Source organism: Platichthys flesus, chromosome 8 (genome assembly GCF_949316205.1).
Source record: "Platichthys flesus chromosome 8, fPlaFle2.1, whole genome shotgun sequence".
NCBI classification, from domain to species: Eukaryota; Metazoa; Chordata; class Actinopteri; order Pleuronectiformes; family Pleuronectidae; genus Platichthys; species Platichthys flesus.
This window is the reverse complement of record NC_084952.1, coordinates 5,478,126-5,496,112: the sequence shown is the minus strand read 5'-3', so window position 1 is coordinate 5,496,112 and position 17,987 is coordinate 5,478,126. Positions and strand designations below refer to the sequence as shown.

Genomic DNA, 17,987 nt, shown 5'->3' with positions numbered 1-17,987 from the left:
ATCTAAATCCTAAAAAAAGGGTTGTTAGTATTTATCAGTGCTAAGTAAATGTTTCCACACAATAAACCCAAAGATTTAGACGTATTGTGACACGGAGTAAAGCAACATCGTCCTATCTTTACAAATTTAAGCTTTGTTTATTTTAAATGTCTTGTTTGTTTATCTTTTTGTTAGAAAGATTTCACTGGACGTATTACCACGGAACTTTGTGGTAAGATGTTGTGGTGGTTTGGAAAGAATCCATTAGAATTTGTTGCAGATCCTGATCCAAAAGCAGATCCAGGATTTTTCCCCCTATTTTCTTCAACATTGCGAGATGTGGATTCATCTACAAATAATACATGGAACTTGATGAGTGTGTCCAGTCTCATGCAGAGTAACACACAAATCTGGATGTAGTGAATTTAAGTGTGGTTTCATGTGGGGACTGTTTGGCCTCGGTGGAGTTATTCACTCTCTGGTCGTCCTTGTTCTCTTTAAGTATATCTGCAGAGTGCAATAAGGAGTAATAAGTAGATTAATTAGAAAATGGAATTAATAAAAGATACAAAATTTAAAGATAATTAGCTTTCTATATTTGATACGCGTAATTTAAATGCTGGAGAATAGGTGGGCTGTGCATTTCTTCACAGTGTAATAATATAAGATATTCACGTCACGGCTGCAATTCAAACCACACAATACAATTTTCCACTGTATAAATATGTAAATATTCAGGGTGTTGTTAGCGATTCCCAGACAACAATGTGCCAGACAAAGCCAAGGACATACAGAGGTCAGAGACTGAGTTCATCATCCTGATGACTGGACAGAAGAAGTTTCACTGTGTTGAAGTTTATTCTCTAACCATTAACACAGGGAGGAGCCATTTGCAGGTTTACAGATTTTAAAACAAGCCACAGGTTTTGTGGTTTGTAGACTGAGATGGTATAGAGTTCAATATATGTACAATTCATTTATATTGGAGCTTTAATACTCTAAAGAGTTGAACTGAATACAAATTACAACTGAGCTGGAAGAAATCTTTCATGACAGCCACGGTGACATGTCATGCATGTTTACTTGGACTTAAAACCTACCCATGCTTGATCATTACATGGAATCTTCACGGTTAATCACAACATTTAGCAATTGCTTCACAGATCAAGTAAGTGGGCGAGACGAGGGATATTATGAGTGATTAGGAATCTGAGAGGTTCAGGGCTAAGCTTGTATATATATATATTTTATAAAGCCTTATAAAATATATATATATATTTAAATAGTTTTGGTGAACTAAGTCAAACAAGCTGCTTCATAAACACAGTTTTCAACACTGAGTCACCATACAAACGTTGCCAATCACATGTTTGCATGATATTTGACTCGTGCACAGTTTGAGCAACCTAAGCACCCCAGCAGGGAAACTGAAAAAGCTTGGCAGCATTTGAGTGTGAGAAAAATAAAAGTTCCTCACACAATGGCTCAGGCACCGGCCCAGGCCTGCAGCTCCTCCCCAGAGGTGCAGGGAACTTTTAATCTAATTAAAGCGAGACCGGGAAAGACAACTTGAAAGATAAGGGTGCCATAGAGAGTCGGCTGCCTGGCACCGCCGCGATTCATCCTTCTCCGTCACGACTACAGCCAGTTATTGAGTCCTTGAGGGTGACGAGGGAGGGGGTGCGCAGAGGAATGCTCCACCAAGTGACAGTTTGAAATGGCAGCTTGGTTTGACAGCTGCAGTCTAGTTGAGATTGGCATCAAAATCAAAAACACAAAAATCAAGCATGGGACAATTTTGGTTAAAATTTTTTGTATCCTTTGTCCTAATGCAGTCGAAGCGGTCAGTAGAAACTCAACAACCAAAAGTGCCCACACAATGTGGAAGGCGCCAGTTTTCTTAAGTAGTTCCTGGACAAAGTTTGAAATATAACAACTGGGGAAAATCACAACCACTGGATGAAATGAAACAAATATTAACCACACTTCATTGTGAAAACCCACTTTTTTTTTCCTGGCTTGAAATTAGTCTAGAACAATGAGAGGTAACATGGTCCTAATTGGGGTTTGTTGTTTGCGATGCATTATTAACTGCTTTCCTGCATCAATTTGAATATTTAGTAGCGGCAAATGAAGTGGGGCAGATGAGGACAGCAGAGTGAACTTTTAACTTCATGATCTAGAAAAAACTGCTGATATCAGTATTTCACGGCTCAGGCAATCCTTTTGTTTGAGTTTCTAATGCCGGATGAGTCCATAACAAGTTTTTTTAAGTTTGTTATGTGAGGTTTTTCATTTGGCTGGTTATTAAAAAAGGTTTTTAAACAGGATGTATAAATATGATGTTCTCTTTTCTGTCTTACCCTTATGATGCCAAACCAAATCTGCTGCAATATATAGATGTTGAACTCGATTGCTATAGATCTCAGACAGTTTATAAAGATGGATGATTTGACAGCTAAGTGAAGCCTTGATCGCCCAAAAGAATGTAAACCCTGCTTCCTTCATGTTAGTCAATAAGAAATGGATACAATTATAAAGTCAAAGATACACATTTACGTTGTTTTTTGAGCAGAATATTTTAGCTCAATCCTCCTCGTCCACTTCCGTGCAATAAGAGGAAGTGGAGACGTGTCGTCCATCTTGGAAACTAGAGTCCATAGCCACGGAGAATAAATCCCAGTTCATGGACTAATGGGAATGTAGAGCAGAGTAATGACTGGTGTGCTTTCAGAAAGCGTCGGCTGCATCTTACTCACATGTGGCGTTAAGGCCTGATTGCGGGTAACTGTCCGCTAACAATGGTTGAAAGGACGCATTAGAGACAGACCTTAATAATCAGAAGAGGTGTGAGGCACGCTTGAAGTGACACATCAAAGTAAACTGATACATTCTTCAATCTCCTGCTTTGACTTTCATGTTCACTTCATTTTTTTCTGGATGACATGACAAGTCCATTTTCCCCAATCAAGACAATTCAATATATATATAGAAATGGCCTGCTGTGGAAAAGAAGATAATTTAGATACCTTCCTACAGAATGACACACTGTGCTTCAAACACAGAGCTCACAATGTACGATAGCGGGCAACACAAATTCTACAGACAAAAAACTTCTTGTTCGTTTTATTCCATAAGTCTCTCAGACAGTTCCAAGCAGTGAATGTGGCTTTCATGTATTACTCGCCAGGAGGGGAAAGCACAGCAGGTAATAATTCCTCCACAATATGTAATAATAATTAGTAATCTTCCTTTTGCAGCTGCACGGATATCTGCTGCCCCGTAAAACAAAAAACCCTGCTCTCCCACACGTTACATTACAATAACAGTACACGTTTGTGGAAGTAATAGTGAAAGGAGCTCTTTTCTATATTGTGGATTCCTAAAACAGTGCGGATGAATATAAATAACCCATGCGGACCCATTCTGAAATGCCTATAATCGTAATGTCAGGTGCATAAGGATTTTTATTTACAATGAGTGTTTTTACTGCAGTCAAGCGCTCACCATGTTCCCCTCAATAAGAATGAAAAACGTCTGTATAAAAGCAATTAGGGTTCTATCTCCAACGCATTCATCCGAGCACAGCAAACTTAATTAAGAAAGCTACCCTCAGCTGGGGCTATGTGCCACATGCAAGACAGATGCCACAAATTTAACCTTTCAGCTCCGGCTTCGACCACAAACTGGGCACTTATTGTTCCATAAATAATGAAATCGTACGACCCTCTCATGTTCACTTTGTGTCCAGACACAGTGATTAGCTTCTAATGTCCTTCCGGTCCGAAAATTGAACGGCACGTGTGTTCACAGAGAAGTCCTCACAGCGGCGTCTGGAGGAGTTTATTTGCCCTTTGACGCCTCTTCTGCCGCTGATGTCTTAATTATGATGATGGTCCTGATATTAATTTGTTTGGAAATGAGATAATAAGCATGTACCATCATTATAAGTTCCACGGCGTTTCACTCTCAACGTCGCGACTGCAGTCAATTACTTTGCCGTCGCGAGTTACAGTGACCTTATACTAGCTGACAAATGGCCAATTCCTTCACACCCCTCTGCTTCCCAGCATGCTTTGCCTTTTCTTATTTACTGCCTACTTTCTAAATGCCACATTTGTTCCTGTTTATTCCCTAAGCGGCTTCTTTTGTTTCCTTTTTTTGTTTTTGACTTTCTCATTAAAGCTGCTGACCTCAAAGTCAAATATTTGCTTCAAAAATAAATGTGTCTATTAAAAACAAACAAAACTTGTCTGGCGTATTAATATTCTTTCGGAGCGAGAGGAGACGGATGTTTTTTGTCATTTGTGTGAACGGTCCCTATGGATATAAATGGAAAAGTAACTAATAAACATAAATATAAAATCTATATATATGGCGGGCAACATGTTCTGGAACTAAATATAGGTTAGGCTGAATGCCTATGATTTTTATGGTTGAGTAAACCATAATCACCTGTACCAACAAACTGATAATGGCCTCTCCCTTGGCAGTGTTCCTAGCCCATCTCCTTGGGGTATGACCCCTCAGAGCCACTGAACTTTCTGTGTATGCTGATGCTACAGCAGGGCCTGGAGTTTTACCGTCCTTAACGCACGCACGAGGGGTCAGGTTCACCTTCAGTCAGGCGTTAAAATGAAGTCCACTCCCTCACTGAGCCCATCACTCAAGACCATTCCGACTCCCGATTGAACACATAAAATGCGCTGTTATGAGCTGGCTGCATCATATATTTCCCTGTAAATGGCTGAAGACTAAGTCCATTTTAAAAGAAAGAGGATTCTTGATGTGAAATAGGTTTCGGTGGAAGCGATTCCTTCATCTGTTTAAAAATGCAAAGTTGCAGGCAGTCGGGCACCTCGCTCCTCGTGGAGATTGAATGAGTGAGTTTGCTCTTTTCACCACAATATATTCATCAATTCTGTCTTTGTTATAGTTCAAGGATCAATCTCTTTGCATAGCCCTCCCAGCTTATACATACAAATGGATATGCATTTCATCAGAGGGATTAGACTGCAGGGTCAGGAAGAGTGCAGTGCCCCTGGAGCAGGTGTAGGAATTCAGCCACTTGCTCAAGGGCACTCGGTGGTGGATGGTGGATGTAAGAACCAAGCTCAGAAAAACACCTTTCTGTCAGCTCCAGGGCCCGGACCAGCGATACTCAGATTATTGGTTGACCTGTCTCCTTCAATATAAACTGGGTTTAAGGAGAGTACGGAAACACGTATATATCCGTAGCCTAATCAAAGGAAAATATCTAAAGTGTAGTTTATGATTACTTGATTAATCAATTAGTCAACTTAGCAGCTAAAACATTCATAATTATTTGACATCCACTCAGGCAAACGTACAACACAGGTTTATCAAACACAACGATTTTCTTCTCTTCCTTTCATTGTCCTTGTATTACACCATGTAAAAAAGAAAAGACATTTTGGGGAATTTGGCATGGACTTGATACCAAAGTATCTGTTCTTGTGACAACTCTACATGATAGTAGTAGCAGTTGTTCAGTGCTGGTTTTGAAGTAATAGATTTTTTTAGATTGTGGATTATAATTGTGTGTGGATATGAGAAGAAATGTCAATAAAATAATGATTTTTATTTTCGCTAATGCTGCTACTTTTCTCAAACTGTTTTTTCAATACAGCTACAGTTTTTGCCTGTTGGATACTGAGCTGTGTGTGTGCGTGCGTGTGCTTGTGCGTGTGCATGTGCGTGTGTGCGTGAGCGATTCTTGGACAGGGGCCATAGGATATGTGAGACTGAAAGATGATGGTCCACTGCTCCTGCCCAGGAAACTGCCTCCCTCTCAATCACCTTATTCAAAGTGGTGTATGCTCGTCAGCTGCAGCATTGCTCCTCTCAGTCTAATATCCTGCATGACACATGCCTATTTGTTTTATTACGGTTGTTCCACTGGCCATTTAACCATCGACCCTTTATGCTAACCATAGTGTTTTCACCTGCACTGGACCTGGAACAAACCAAAGGCCACATCATGTCTCCTCTTAAAGACTCGCTTAAATCAAACCAATCCATTTGTTGTCAGGACTGCATTCTAGATTCTCTTATCACAAAACCCGCCTGCATTTCAAATGCTAATTTTAAACTAACCTTGAATATGTAGCCTTCACCATTGTTACTGGTTGCATTACCCGCTCACAGTAACTATAGCCAGATCCCTCCTTACTATTGATCTGTATCCCTGCTCCTTTTTAACTGTGCTGTGAGAAAATACTTCATGAAATATTTATTTTCCTTGCATTTCCCTACTTGTTAGAATCTGAACCATCCCCACCACTCACACCTGCTGTTACCAGCCATTTTGTCCAGGCGTGGATGTAGTCATCAGCCGGCTGTGCCTGGTGCATTACTGCACATTAAAGGCAGAAGTGGAGGGTCGAAGAAAGACATGGGCGTTAGTACCCCATCGTCCTGATCATCATCACCCGCTGCTGCTGATGAGAGAGTGAGTCCTGGCTGTGTGAATGTGTGCCAGAGAGAGGGGGAGATGCTTTTGAAAGCACACTGAATTTTCTAAATGGGTTTCCTCAATTAGAAATCACTAGTTGCTTTCAAAACAACATAATATTGTTTCTGTCTTAAAGTGGGCTAGGTACACGGAGGTTAGGCTGAAATCAAGGAAAAGCCTCTTGAGACTTTACACAACAACAAATCCCCTTATGCTGCAGGTTAAGTGTGTGTGTGCATGGTTTTGTGTACTGCACACCACATGTACATTTGAGGTGAATACATAATGTAGAGTGAATGTATAATTCAGTGGGCGAGGATGGAAAAAGAGACAGATAACCGTCAGACACACACATTGACTTTGACCCTGAAATAACTCGGATGGCTCTTCACTCATTACTCTGCATCAAATTTCGTATCTCTTCTTTCTGTCTTTGTCCCAAACTCGCGAACATTGAACAGACCTAAAGGTTGCATAAAGCCCTGAATACACACAGATCACGTCATTCATAAATAATAGAGCACACATAAATTAAACATTGAAGTTGAGTTTGCGATAGCCGCTCACTGTTGGCCGACTAAGACGCCTCCTTCTCCCCCTCCAAGACTTAATTAGAAGCATTGCGTTTCCTGCATGGAAAACAAAAGGGAAAACAAACAAACAAGCACAGGGGGGAGAGAATGCCACAGGGAGCTTAGCCTTTGATTTCCCACAATGCACTCTGTTATTACAGTTTGCAATAATTGCAGTCTGTATGAGAGGACAAAGCATTGGATGGGAACATCTAATCAACACCTAGCTCCTGTTCTCTTTTATTCACCTGCGTTATCTTCAAAGGTTAGCCCTCTCTACCATCTCCTTGCAAGCCGGACGTTCTTTCATGCATATTGGTTTGAATTTAAATAGAGGATGAGCAGAGGCAGCACGACTGGCCCCGCTAACCGAAGGCAGTGACAACGTGGAGGGAAAGTGGAGAGTCCTAACACACAGGAAACCACAAATTAAATAGAGATTAACATCAACATTTGATCAATAATGTCAATTTAGGAATCTTCAGGGACATATATAAAACCTTATTTAACAGCAGGAAGTTATGTTTGTTTGTTTGTTATTTAGTAGAATTACACAAAAAACAGCAAAACTGATTTTCTTGAAATGTTGTGGAAGGGTGGGGCATGACCAAAAGATGACCCCTTTGAATTTTGGTGCAGATTTTTATCTATAGATTTATCTATAGGCCTGTATGTTGAGGTATTGTCGTTTACACAATCTGAAAATCATTACAAAAACTGTTTTAACCACTAGCCTAGTTTAACATTGGTAAATGAAGTAGATCTGCTGTGTTGAAGATCTGCATGTGTAGCTGTGTTCTTGTCAAATGAAAGTTCAGCCCGTTGAAAACAAGACAAACACTTTCCGGAGTAGTGATAACATGTTGTGTACATATGCATAAACGACACATGCTTTTTTTCTTTTGTTTGTTATAAGAAAAGTTGACATACTGTACGTGTTACAGCATGGTTGTCCAGACAAGGAAAGCTAATTGGTTTGACTTACAGTAATATGCATTATTTATGCTCTTTGCAATCCAACATCATGCTGCTTTTATTTAAATGTTCCTTGTTAGTATGATGCTTATCAAAGTACTCGTACCACAATTAATCTGATCATCGTCTTTGCCTTTTTCAAGCTGGGCACATTAGGTTTTGTTAATTAAATCTGCGATTGTCTGTTAAGACACCATCTATCAAAGGAAGGGCACCAAAGCACATGTCCTTCTCCGAGCCCATTCTTAATTATGGATCTGCTGATATAGAGACTGACATTTAAGATGTCCTCACGGCTGTGTTTTTGTGAAAGACCTGAATGAGGCCCATCTGGTCCAAGTGGGGCATTGGGGATGACAGCATGTTAATATGTTCTCTCAGAGATGAGGGGGCCGCTGTGTTAGAGAGACGATGATGATGGCGCTCTCAGTCACATCCGCTCACTTAGCAGACCTTGTCTCCTCTTGATCATTCTTGACAGTAACAAAAGGGCTGAATATTCTCTAATCAAGGCCAAAAATTCTGATCAGTGGTGGCATGTCCCTAATCAGTCCATAATAGCGTTCTGAGGACAGTGTCAGTAGATAATGGCAGGTCAGCCATACTAAACAATGAGAGATGGAGAGTTTCTTTCAAAGATATCAAATCAGCCCTCTGAAGGATGTGACACGTGTGTTCTAAAGATCCTGCAGACACAGCCTTAATTGACTTCGAGGGGTCGTGCGGTGCATGCAATTACCTGAGGACAACTGACAAATTACTTTAGAGCCAGCGTCATATCCAACTAAAAGAGTAACTTCAAAGTTGCAGGCTTTATTGTCAAGAGGAAGCTTGATGATGATGTTCAAAGAAAGTTGTAGCCGCATCAACAGACAGTTACTTTGTTTTCTACCTTTATTGTGGTTTAATTAATGCACAAAGCATACCCTGTGTGCTTCTACTTATAATTCCACACAACAACAAAAGAATAACATCATTTGGCATTATTTGCAATGCCACTGCCAAAGGCTTGAGAGAATAATGATGAATCAATATACTTGGTGGCGATGTGAGTCTATTATGAAGAATAATGGCTTGTGTGGGCTGAACAGGAAATGTAATGGACAAGATAAATACTGAGTGTTTATCATTCTTGTGAAAGTGTCTTACTGGAACTGTCCACCTCATTATGAAGGGAAACAAGTTTAACATCCACTTTGAGATTCGAAGTAGAATTTCTGACATTTCCCTGTTATCATCATGAAATAAAATACATGCATATTCCAACACAGCACACATGTATTTCCTGTTTTATTACAGTTCTCCTATAGAACATTCCAGTTTAAGGATTTGAAATCAGTATCCATTATAGATTATTTATAAACTATCTTTGCTGGATTATCGCTGCTTTCTTTCTGCAGTGAACAGTCCAGTCTCCGATCCAGTCCTCTTACAGTGTCAGAGTTTTGTCCTGTATAGAGAATTGTGCGGTTGCTGCCGACTAATTCCATGCTGCCTCCCGACAAAACTCTTATACAGTGACAAGAACTTACAGTGATCAGGTTTGGCCCAGGCCAAATTGATCCCTCAGCTGTTGATTACTTTGAAATAATTGCAACACATCTGTATGATATTCCCAGAGCTTGAGGGAAAGGTAACAAATTCATTTATAAACTAAGTCACTGTATAGAGATCCGGGGAAGATGGTGGCGCACTCGGTTTGACTCGATTCGGTTGCCGCAGTGTTCATCAGGAATGATAGAGACACAGAGAGGAGCAGTAAATTCCAGTAATAACTGTAAAACATAACTTATTTAAGGTCCTAACATGTTTGAAAAGACCCCAAATGATCAGTGTAATGGCCTTGGTGGAGCTGAGCATGGCTCCCTAGCTGTCAGCCCCGGGCTTGGTGGTGCTGTGGTCGGGCTGTGCACACCAGGCTTTCCATTACAACTCTGTGTGCTGTCAGAGGCAACCTCTTGCTGTGAGATTATTTTTCCCTTTTTATATGTAAAAAGGTGCAGCCAGATCCAATAATACCATATTCAATTGATGTTGGGCTGGAAAATTGGACAAAAAAACAACGACGACAAAAATAAATGATATAAATAAAATACAAAATCAAGTCATGTCCACCATCTGCAAATGTCAGCAACAGAATCTGTAATCCCTCTGGATAAACACGCATATTTCTTTTGCCTGAGCCATAATTAAAAGCGCTGTCACAGTTTTCACTCAGGAACCTGGAATGGAGTTTGACAGGTGAGAGTTTTGTGGGGAAGCCCCTCGAGGCATTTTGAAAAACAATGTTCACTGACTACCGCTCTCTGCCGACTGGGAAAATGAGAAGGTGGTGCAGAAAAACAGTCCATTTCCTGCTGGGAGAGGATTGTGGGAGAAACACACCTCATTGACCTACAGGCCCTGGTGGTGTGTTTACTTCTGATCCCTGCTATATATAATAAACCATTTCCTAGAAAGCATCACCACAGAAAGGGACTGATTAAAAAAAGGTGGCACATTCTATATGTTTGGATAAAATAGAAAAAATAAAGCCGGTGTGATGCAACGTGCCTGGACTGTAGTATGTGGAGTGAATAACTCACAGTCTGGATGAATGGATTGTAAAAGTACAAACATATTCGATCCTACATAGGCGCCGGCCCGTTCCTTAGCAGGAAGCACCCTCACCCGGACATTATAGCACGAGACTGGTGCAGAATACATGAAACCTAACAACCAGCATTCTCCACAGGACGTTGATGTTGGTTCTCCTGGTCCCGAGGACAGAGTACCCCTCAGATGAATTACTATTTCAAGATGTTAAGTGCTTTTTAGATATTACACTTAATTTTGATCAAGGACTTTGTTTTTCCAGTTTCCCAATTACATGCATTTTTTTTCAACATTTCAGAAAATCCAAATATTGTCAAACTGGTCCCCAGTGAATTACTAACTTCACAAAGTAAACATGTCTTTTTGGTGGATTCTCTACTTATTCTGTTGCTAGATTCATCAACATTGTTTGATATGCATGTGTTTTTCTATATGAATCTGTGTACCAGCCTCCTTTGGTATCTCAATCTTTGGCATTTATTTATTTAGCAAATTCGGTAAACTGCATTTATAATTCCAGTTGCGTTTCTCTTTTAATTCTTGTGAGATTAAAACAATTCACTGTCAACAAGCTGTGAGATTTACAACTATATCCCTTTGTGATGAAGCTCAGTAATTTCTCCTCTGTAACTTACTTTATATTCAGGCTTAGAGTTAATGTGGTTACTCTGGTGTCTTTTGGAGCAATTGTAGAATATGTTATATTTGTAGTTAGCATTTGGCTCATGTAACATACAACAATAAATAATTAATTATTTACTTATTTCTTTGCTGTTTTGGTGTGAGTACATGTGTCTTTTTAATTGATGCACTGTGATTAGTATGTAAGTTAAATCTTGTTAAAAACCTCTTGGATATTTTAATAGCAGTCTATTATTATCTCTTTTGAATCTATTATCAATTGATGAACACAACTACTTGTGTAGTTGTGTGTATATGCTAAGAGAATATTTATCTAATAATCAATATTTGCTAACCAGAGATGCATTTGCATGTATATTTAGAGACTGGTCTTACTTTTGGTATTGACTGCCATGGAAGCTCTGTCCCCCATGATGCAACCTGTTGAAACATCTGCTCAGTGGTTGATAACTTCACCGCGCTCCCCTGGGAGTTTTGTTATCTTTCTTTACTTTAATTATATAGCAATTTTACAGTTCACAAGCTAATTGAATCTAAAATGACTTCAGTACAAACAACAGCAGCTGGTTGATCAGCCAGTGCATCCAGATGTATGTGAAGAGGAGAAGAGACACATCAAACTTTGTCTCAATAAGGCTCCCTCTGAAGAAACACGACATCTTGATTTAGATGCAAAACACAATCCCATGCTCGGCTGGCGCCTCCCATGAGGAGCCAGGAGATTAAGATGTAATGGTGATACCGAGGGAATGACACTATCTGTCTGCAGCCTCCCATCTCTTCACACAACATCACCTCTGTTTCATTTTTGTCGTTTTCCTTCCCCCAAACACAGATGCATAGACTTTTCCATCATGCATACGCTCAAGCTTGCAAAAACACACAAACACACGCACACACAAGTATGTGCATGCTCCCCACAGATGCCTGCAAAAGCATACAGGCTTTGCATATTTAGAGACTCAAACATGCAATCTTAAATCTGACAAAACTTTGGCTACTGGCAGATGACGACAGTTTGACTTGTAAATTAACGCCTGTCAAGTTGATCTTTTTGTTGCGTGAACACAAGAGCTGGCTTCAGAAAAGATGGATCTGCATTCAACGTGCCGGGCAAAACAAACACGCCTGAAGGGAATGCTCTGCTCTACTCTGTTTAAGAGTGTAATGCAAGGTGCTGATGTCATCACAGCAGTTTTAATTAGATGAAGTGTGACATGAGAATGGCAACCGCTGCCCTTCAAGCGTATATTACCAGCGTCTACGTATATATCCTCTGTCAGTATATACTTTCAAACTGAATTACGGTCTCGCACCACATTATTCTAGTCTGCCTCATTCATCTGTGTTGTATTAAGCGTGTGCTGAGTGAAGGAGGAAGCCAAGTCAACACACAAACACACACACTCACACTACTAATTGTACATCCATTCATTCCTATGAGCACTTTTAGAATATTGCACATTCTTGTCCTTATGTTAGGAGGCTGTAATCTGCTGGTGCATTCAACCACCACACCTCATCCCTTGATATTTGCACCTACCCGCCGATGTGACCCATAGGAGTAGAATAAATACTTCCTGAAGCTTAATTAATAAATGCCCTTAATCAACATGGTTACGGTTGTGGGTCCTTCTTGATGGATGGAAACAATCTTGACTGTCTCACACCATATTTACTGTACTTTGCAGTCAATGAGCTTGTTGTGTTTTGTTGAGAAGCTGTGAAGAGTTCATGTACGTCTTCCTAAATCAAGAGTGCTCTCGATGAAATTGAAAATCCAAGGTGACAAAGTGCGAACTGTTTTTCCTGTAAGGGCCACGCAGCCTGTCCTGGCTGCATTTATGAGGGATCAACACATTATTCAGGAATGATAAGTGTGTTGACGCTGCATCAGAGGACATCGCCTCAACAATGAGGTGACACGCAGCACATGAAGCTAAAGAAGCTGGATGACCTGAAGGGGTCGAGTTCAAGTCGTGAATAAACTGAATGAAATTGGCATCCAACCAGGTGCTTTACAATCTTGTGAGTTCCTTCGGATTTACGAGGTAATGGAACGCTTATGTGCTCGAAGGATTCTTTGAGTCGAGGTCAAAGTTGCATCGAGACCTTTCTCACTTTCTCCAGTCTCCACAAACAAAGACATTGAAGTTAAAGACAGTAACAGGTAGTGAGTGACATGCCCTGTCATCTTGACCTAACAGAGACTAGAGTGGCTCTTATTTGTAAATTTCTCTTTAGCAACAGGATGGACGTAAAAAAGAATGAAATCTTCCAAAATGAAAAACACAAATCTCTGGAACAAAACAGCTAAGACACTATAAATGTCTGCTGCTTACCACTTTGAGAAGTAATCATCCCCTCAGCCATGGCCTATTCTTCTACTCCCTCTGTTGATGTGGTCCTCCCAATTTTCTGTCTTTTATCTAGAAGTAGGGAAGAGGCAGAAACGGAAGGAGAAATTACAGCTAAGTGTATAAGCCACAATGAGAATCCATACACAAAGATCACAATTGCAAACATCTTGAAACCCCAGTGCTTAGAAATTACACATGTTGGACCCAGCCGAGATAAATAGTACAAGAAGTGATGGCACCTTGAAGCTCCACTGTGTGCTAGGCTTTCAATCCACGTTGAATACATCCCACGGTGTACGGTGTGCTTACTCTTCTTCATTTCAACCTCAGCATGCCTCACTGAGTCCATGGCTACATTTTTAGTTGAAAGACTTTTCTGCAGGAACTTTCTGATGTTTCTCTGAGCACTACGTGTGACCTACACAATGCACACTGGCCCCCGCCATGACTTTCTGTACTGTAATGAGTGCGCTTATCCAGACTGCAGGAGGAAACACAGAGGATAGTGATTGTGCAAAAGGGCGTGCCTGAGTTGGTGATGAGAGAGAGAGAGAAAAGACCGTTATCTCCTCTAGTCCAAAGGCAGAGAGGTTAGGGGAAAAAAAGTTTGACTCAGGACACTCTTGTTAAAATCACTCTTGACACCCGGCGCTATTAGTACGCCATTAAGAGTTCAAGGACAATCGCCGTCCTGTTTTTGATCATTTATCCGCTGGATCCTCTCGTTAAGCCCTAACCCAGTTCCTCACAATGGCCACAGAATACTGATGGGCTGTGAAAGGGTGATTTTGCTGAATTCATAATAACACCATTTGTATGTGTCCTTGATATTACAACAGAGCCAAAGGTCTTTGGCTTTCCAGATTGACTATTGAAGTGTTGACTCAGGCTTCCTAGTAATATTATCATGACAATATCAGGCACCAGTGATACATACTAAAAGGAAAACTCATCTTGACATCGGTGTTAGCCATGCTAGCTGTGAATAGAGCTTTCTGTTTGTCCTCTATTTAAATTCGACGCATCTATTTTCATACATAAAGGCAGAGTAAATGATTCCCAAAAATAAAATGCGACAAAACTCATCTGGAAACTCTTTTAATGCAACTTTGAAACTCCAACAGCTCCAGGTGTAAATTTGAGAGCAGAGTTAATTTGCAACGTTAACATTATGATGAAATCTGGTTAGCGTTAGCAGCATTAGCATTTGAATATGCTTGATGTTTTGATTATATCCTTACAGCTTATTATATCTTAACATTTCCAGGCTGCATTCACATTTCCAAAATACTTTGTTGAGCAGGTTTGTGGTTTTCAGAGCAAAAGAAAACACATTTGATGTTGGAAAGGCCAAACAATGGCATAGAAATAATTTGTTTATGTAGTATTTAAAGCAAAATCAAATGCATTAAAATAGCCCAAGGTTAAAGAACCATGGTTTCTGTGAATAAAGCCCCCCAAAGTTAATAAGTCTCCCAGTCTTCCTACATTCTATTCTGAAGTGTAAATTCACGTTCAATGTGCTAGCTGTGAGGTCCCTAGGCACAAGTGTATAGAAAATAATTCACAGTTTCAACACTTTGCGAGTGTACATGAAGAATGTCTGTATCTTAACAGACCCTGATTCAGATTGTACCTTCAGATCTGTCATTGACACTCTGTAAAAAAAAGTTGGTCTCTGACAAATTCTAACTGTTCCCCTGTCTGCCGGGAGCTTGGCCTTGATTCATAAGGAGGCATTTGCCAACTGGAATCACGATGAACACCAATCAAGACAATAGCTTCTCTCTTAGTGTTTCTCCCTAATTATGGGACCATTAAGTGTCTTAATATGCAAGAGCACCTGGATGTTGTTACAGGCATCAGAGCTTCATTAGCATTTGTTCTTAACTACCACAGCCCGCACCCGGATAATTGGTACTTTATTTTGTGGTATGGTGTGAAGGGAGGGACAGAAATTGGAGTCATTTCAACCCCCCCCCCCCCCCCCCCCTCACTGATGAGAAGTAAGTGAGAAAAAAGTTACAATTATTATGAACAGAAGAATTCGTTATGTAAAATTGTTGATAATGCATAAACACAAGCCATGGTCTACTTTCATAATTATGATGCAATCAAGTTTTGTTCCCCTTATATTTAAAATAAAATGCTTGTGAACCTTGATCACAACAATCGAGAGGAAAGTCCACATCAAAATGAGTAAAAATCGTAATTACAAGGAGTCACTTTTAGTATGGTCCAATATTCAATGATTCAATTTGATTTATCTTTAAACTTTTAATCCACTTTTGTTTTTCATCTTATATTTGAAATTGGGGTAGAAAACCTCTCAAACTAAGGTCGGGCTTAAATCTTTCCTCTTGTTAAAGCTTATGATTAGATCTTGCATAGGTGAACTCAGTTGTGCTACTTTAGGCCTCCACTGCTGGAGGAGCTCCTATGATGCATTGAGCACTTCTCTCTCTAACTCTGTGCATTTATATTCCTGCACTGCAAGTCAATAACTGGGTTCTCTCTCTGCTTCCACTCTCTGCCCTCATCCTGCAGGTATCCATTATTCCAGAGCTGCAGGGTCAGGATCTGTCGATATCACTCAACCATTATTATTCTTATTATTGTTATTAAATGATGCTGATTACATTGCCGCTTTTATTATTGATAACACCTTTACAACTATGGGTATTGCTGTTATTATTGTCAATACAACAACCTGCTTGACAGTAGTACAACTGCTTCTCCTCTCTCTGTTTCCCTCTCTCCCCCTCTTTCATTCCCTCACAACCTGAGGCGGTGGCAGATGGTCGCCCACCTTGACTTTGGCTCTCTTGGAGGTTTCTTCCTGTTTAATCTTCCATTGTCGCCAACTGCTTGTTCATTGAGGGAATTGTTGGGTTTCACTCTACATGTTGTAATGTCTCGACCTCACTCTGTGAAAGACCTCTTGAGGATGTATGCTGTGATTTGGTGCTTTGCAAAAAATGAACTGTGATTAATTTTAGTGTCTAGCCTTAAATGATAAATCTGAAGCTATATATGCCAGATTAGCTCATTCCTCTGATCCAAAGTCTTCCCCTTCAATGTCACAAACACACCGCTCATAAAGCAGAACCAATTACTTTGCGCAGCTGGGCATCTTTTATATGTTCCTTTCGATCTTGAGCATTTGATTGCTTGTAAATACACGCCTGATTTATACTTCTTTACAGTGTAAAACGCAGTGGGCCCAATGACAAGAAAGCAATTAATCACATTAGAATGCCAATTAAGAAGTTGGTCTGCTCCAGTGAGGCTAGAAAAAAAAAAAAGAAAAAGCGAGGGAATTGAAGATGTGAGAGAGTTTCCCTCCAGGAAGTTAATGTGAGCCATTCAATTACATCCATCACTCCCACTCCTCCACACAGACAATCACATGTAAGCACTTTAGAGCTGTACAGTAAGACGATTTAAATCCACTGGACTCTTGTTACATAACCTTTCTTTTTTGTGCGTGTGGATGATTTGCATTTAATGAGTAAGAGCTCTGACACTTATCACCATCAAACGTGCTAATAATAACAGCGGGTGCTGTATATATTATATACGTTTATTTAGCCCAAGCTCCAACAATAAGTGCTCAGTAAAGAAAAGTGTACAGTGTGTTCCAGCCTACATTACATCAGATGATTTAAAATAGCACAAGTTCAGTGGGAAAATAGAGAAAATACAACAACTCTGGTGAATTGATTTCTAGATGGACAGTCTCCACTAACACAACAGAATCATTGAGATTTGATCAACCTTGACTAAAACTTTGAAACCTTGTCATAACCCCAACACTAACCCATGACTTCCCTTGGAGGTCAGTCAGGTTAATTTGGAATAACGTGATGTATTCTCCGAGCCCAAAGGTGAAAAATATGAATTGCTAATGATTTAAACTGAGAGAAAGTATCCTGGATTCAAAAACAAGTGTAGTCATGGGCAGCGTGGAAGTGGAAGATGTTCACGGCTTTTCTTTTGGACCATGATTTGGATGTAAGCTAACCAGCACAACTTTTCTCTGGAGTTAAGAAACTACCAACTTTCCGCATCCACCCTCTTTGCCTTAAGGACGTACGGAGAAAGATGGACTTTCGAGTCTTGCTGTAAGCTAACAAGGTGCTAAGTATCTCACCGAACATAAAATCAATGGAGCGTCAACACAGTCAATGCACTGTGGGGATCTTTGCATACAAGATCTGGTATTCTTAGTGTTGTTTTGCTCAATCAATAACCAATCAGCAATGTCTAAAACGAGTCATGTCCCAGTGATGGAAGGAGGACTGGCATTGCTGTTGCCTCTAAAAGTGTTGACATGGGTTACCTTCGCTGATTGCTGATAGTAGTTGGATTATACATATAGTAATTTAT

General features: G+C 40.2%; 1 protein-coding gene across 1 annotated transcript in view; it reads right to left on the bottom strand.

Annotated features, from left to right (window-relative positions):
• The window catches only part of lingo2 (leucine rich repeat and Ig domain containing 2), a 188,377-nt gene that overhangs the window by 67,630 nt on the left and 102,760 nt on the right, over positions 1 to 17,987 (bottom strand). The window contains exon 4 of the mRNA XM_062393069.1: positions 13,581 to 13,667. The gene's annotated coding sequence lies outside the window, so the exon portion shown is untranslated. The remainder of the gene's footprint in view (positions 1 to 13,580; positions 13,668 to 17,987) is intronic.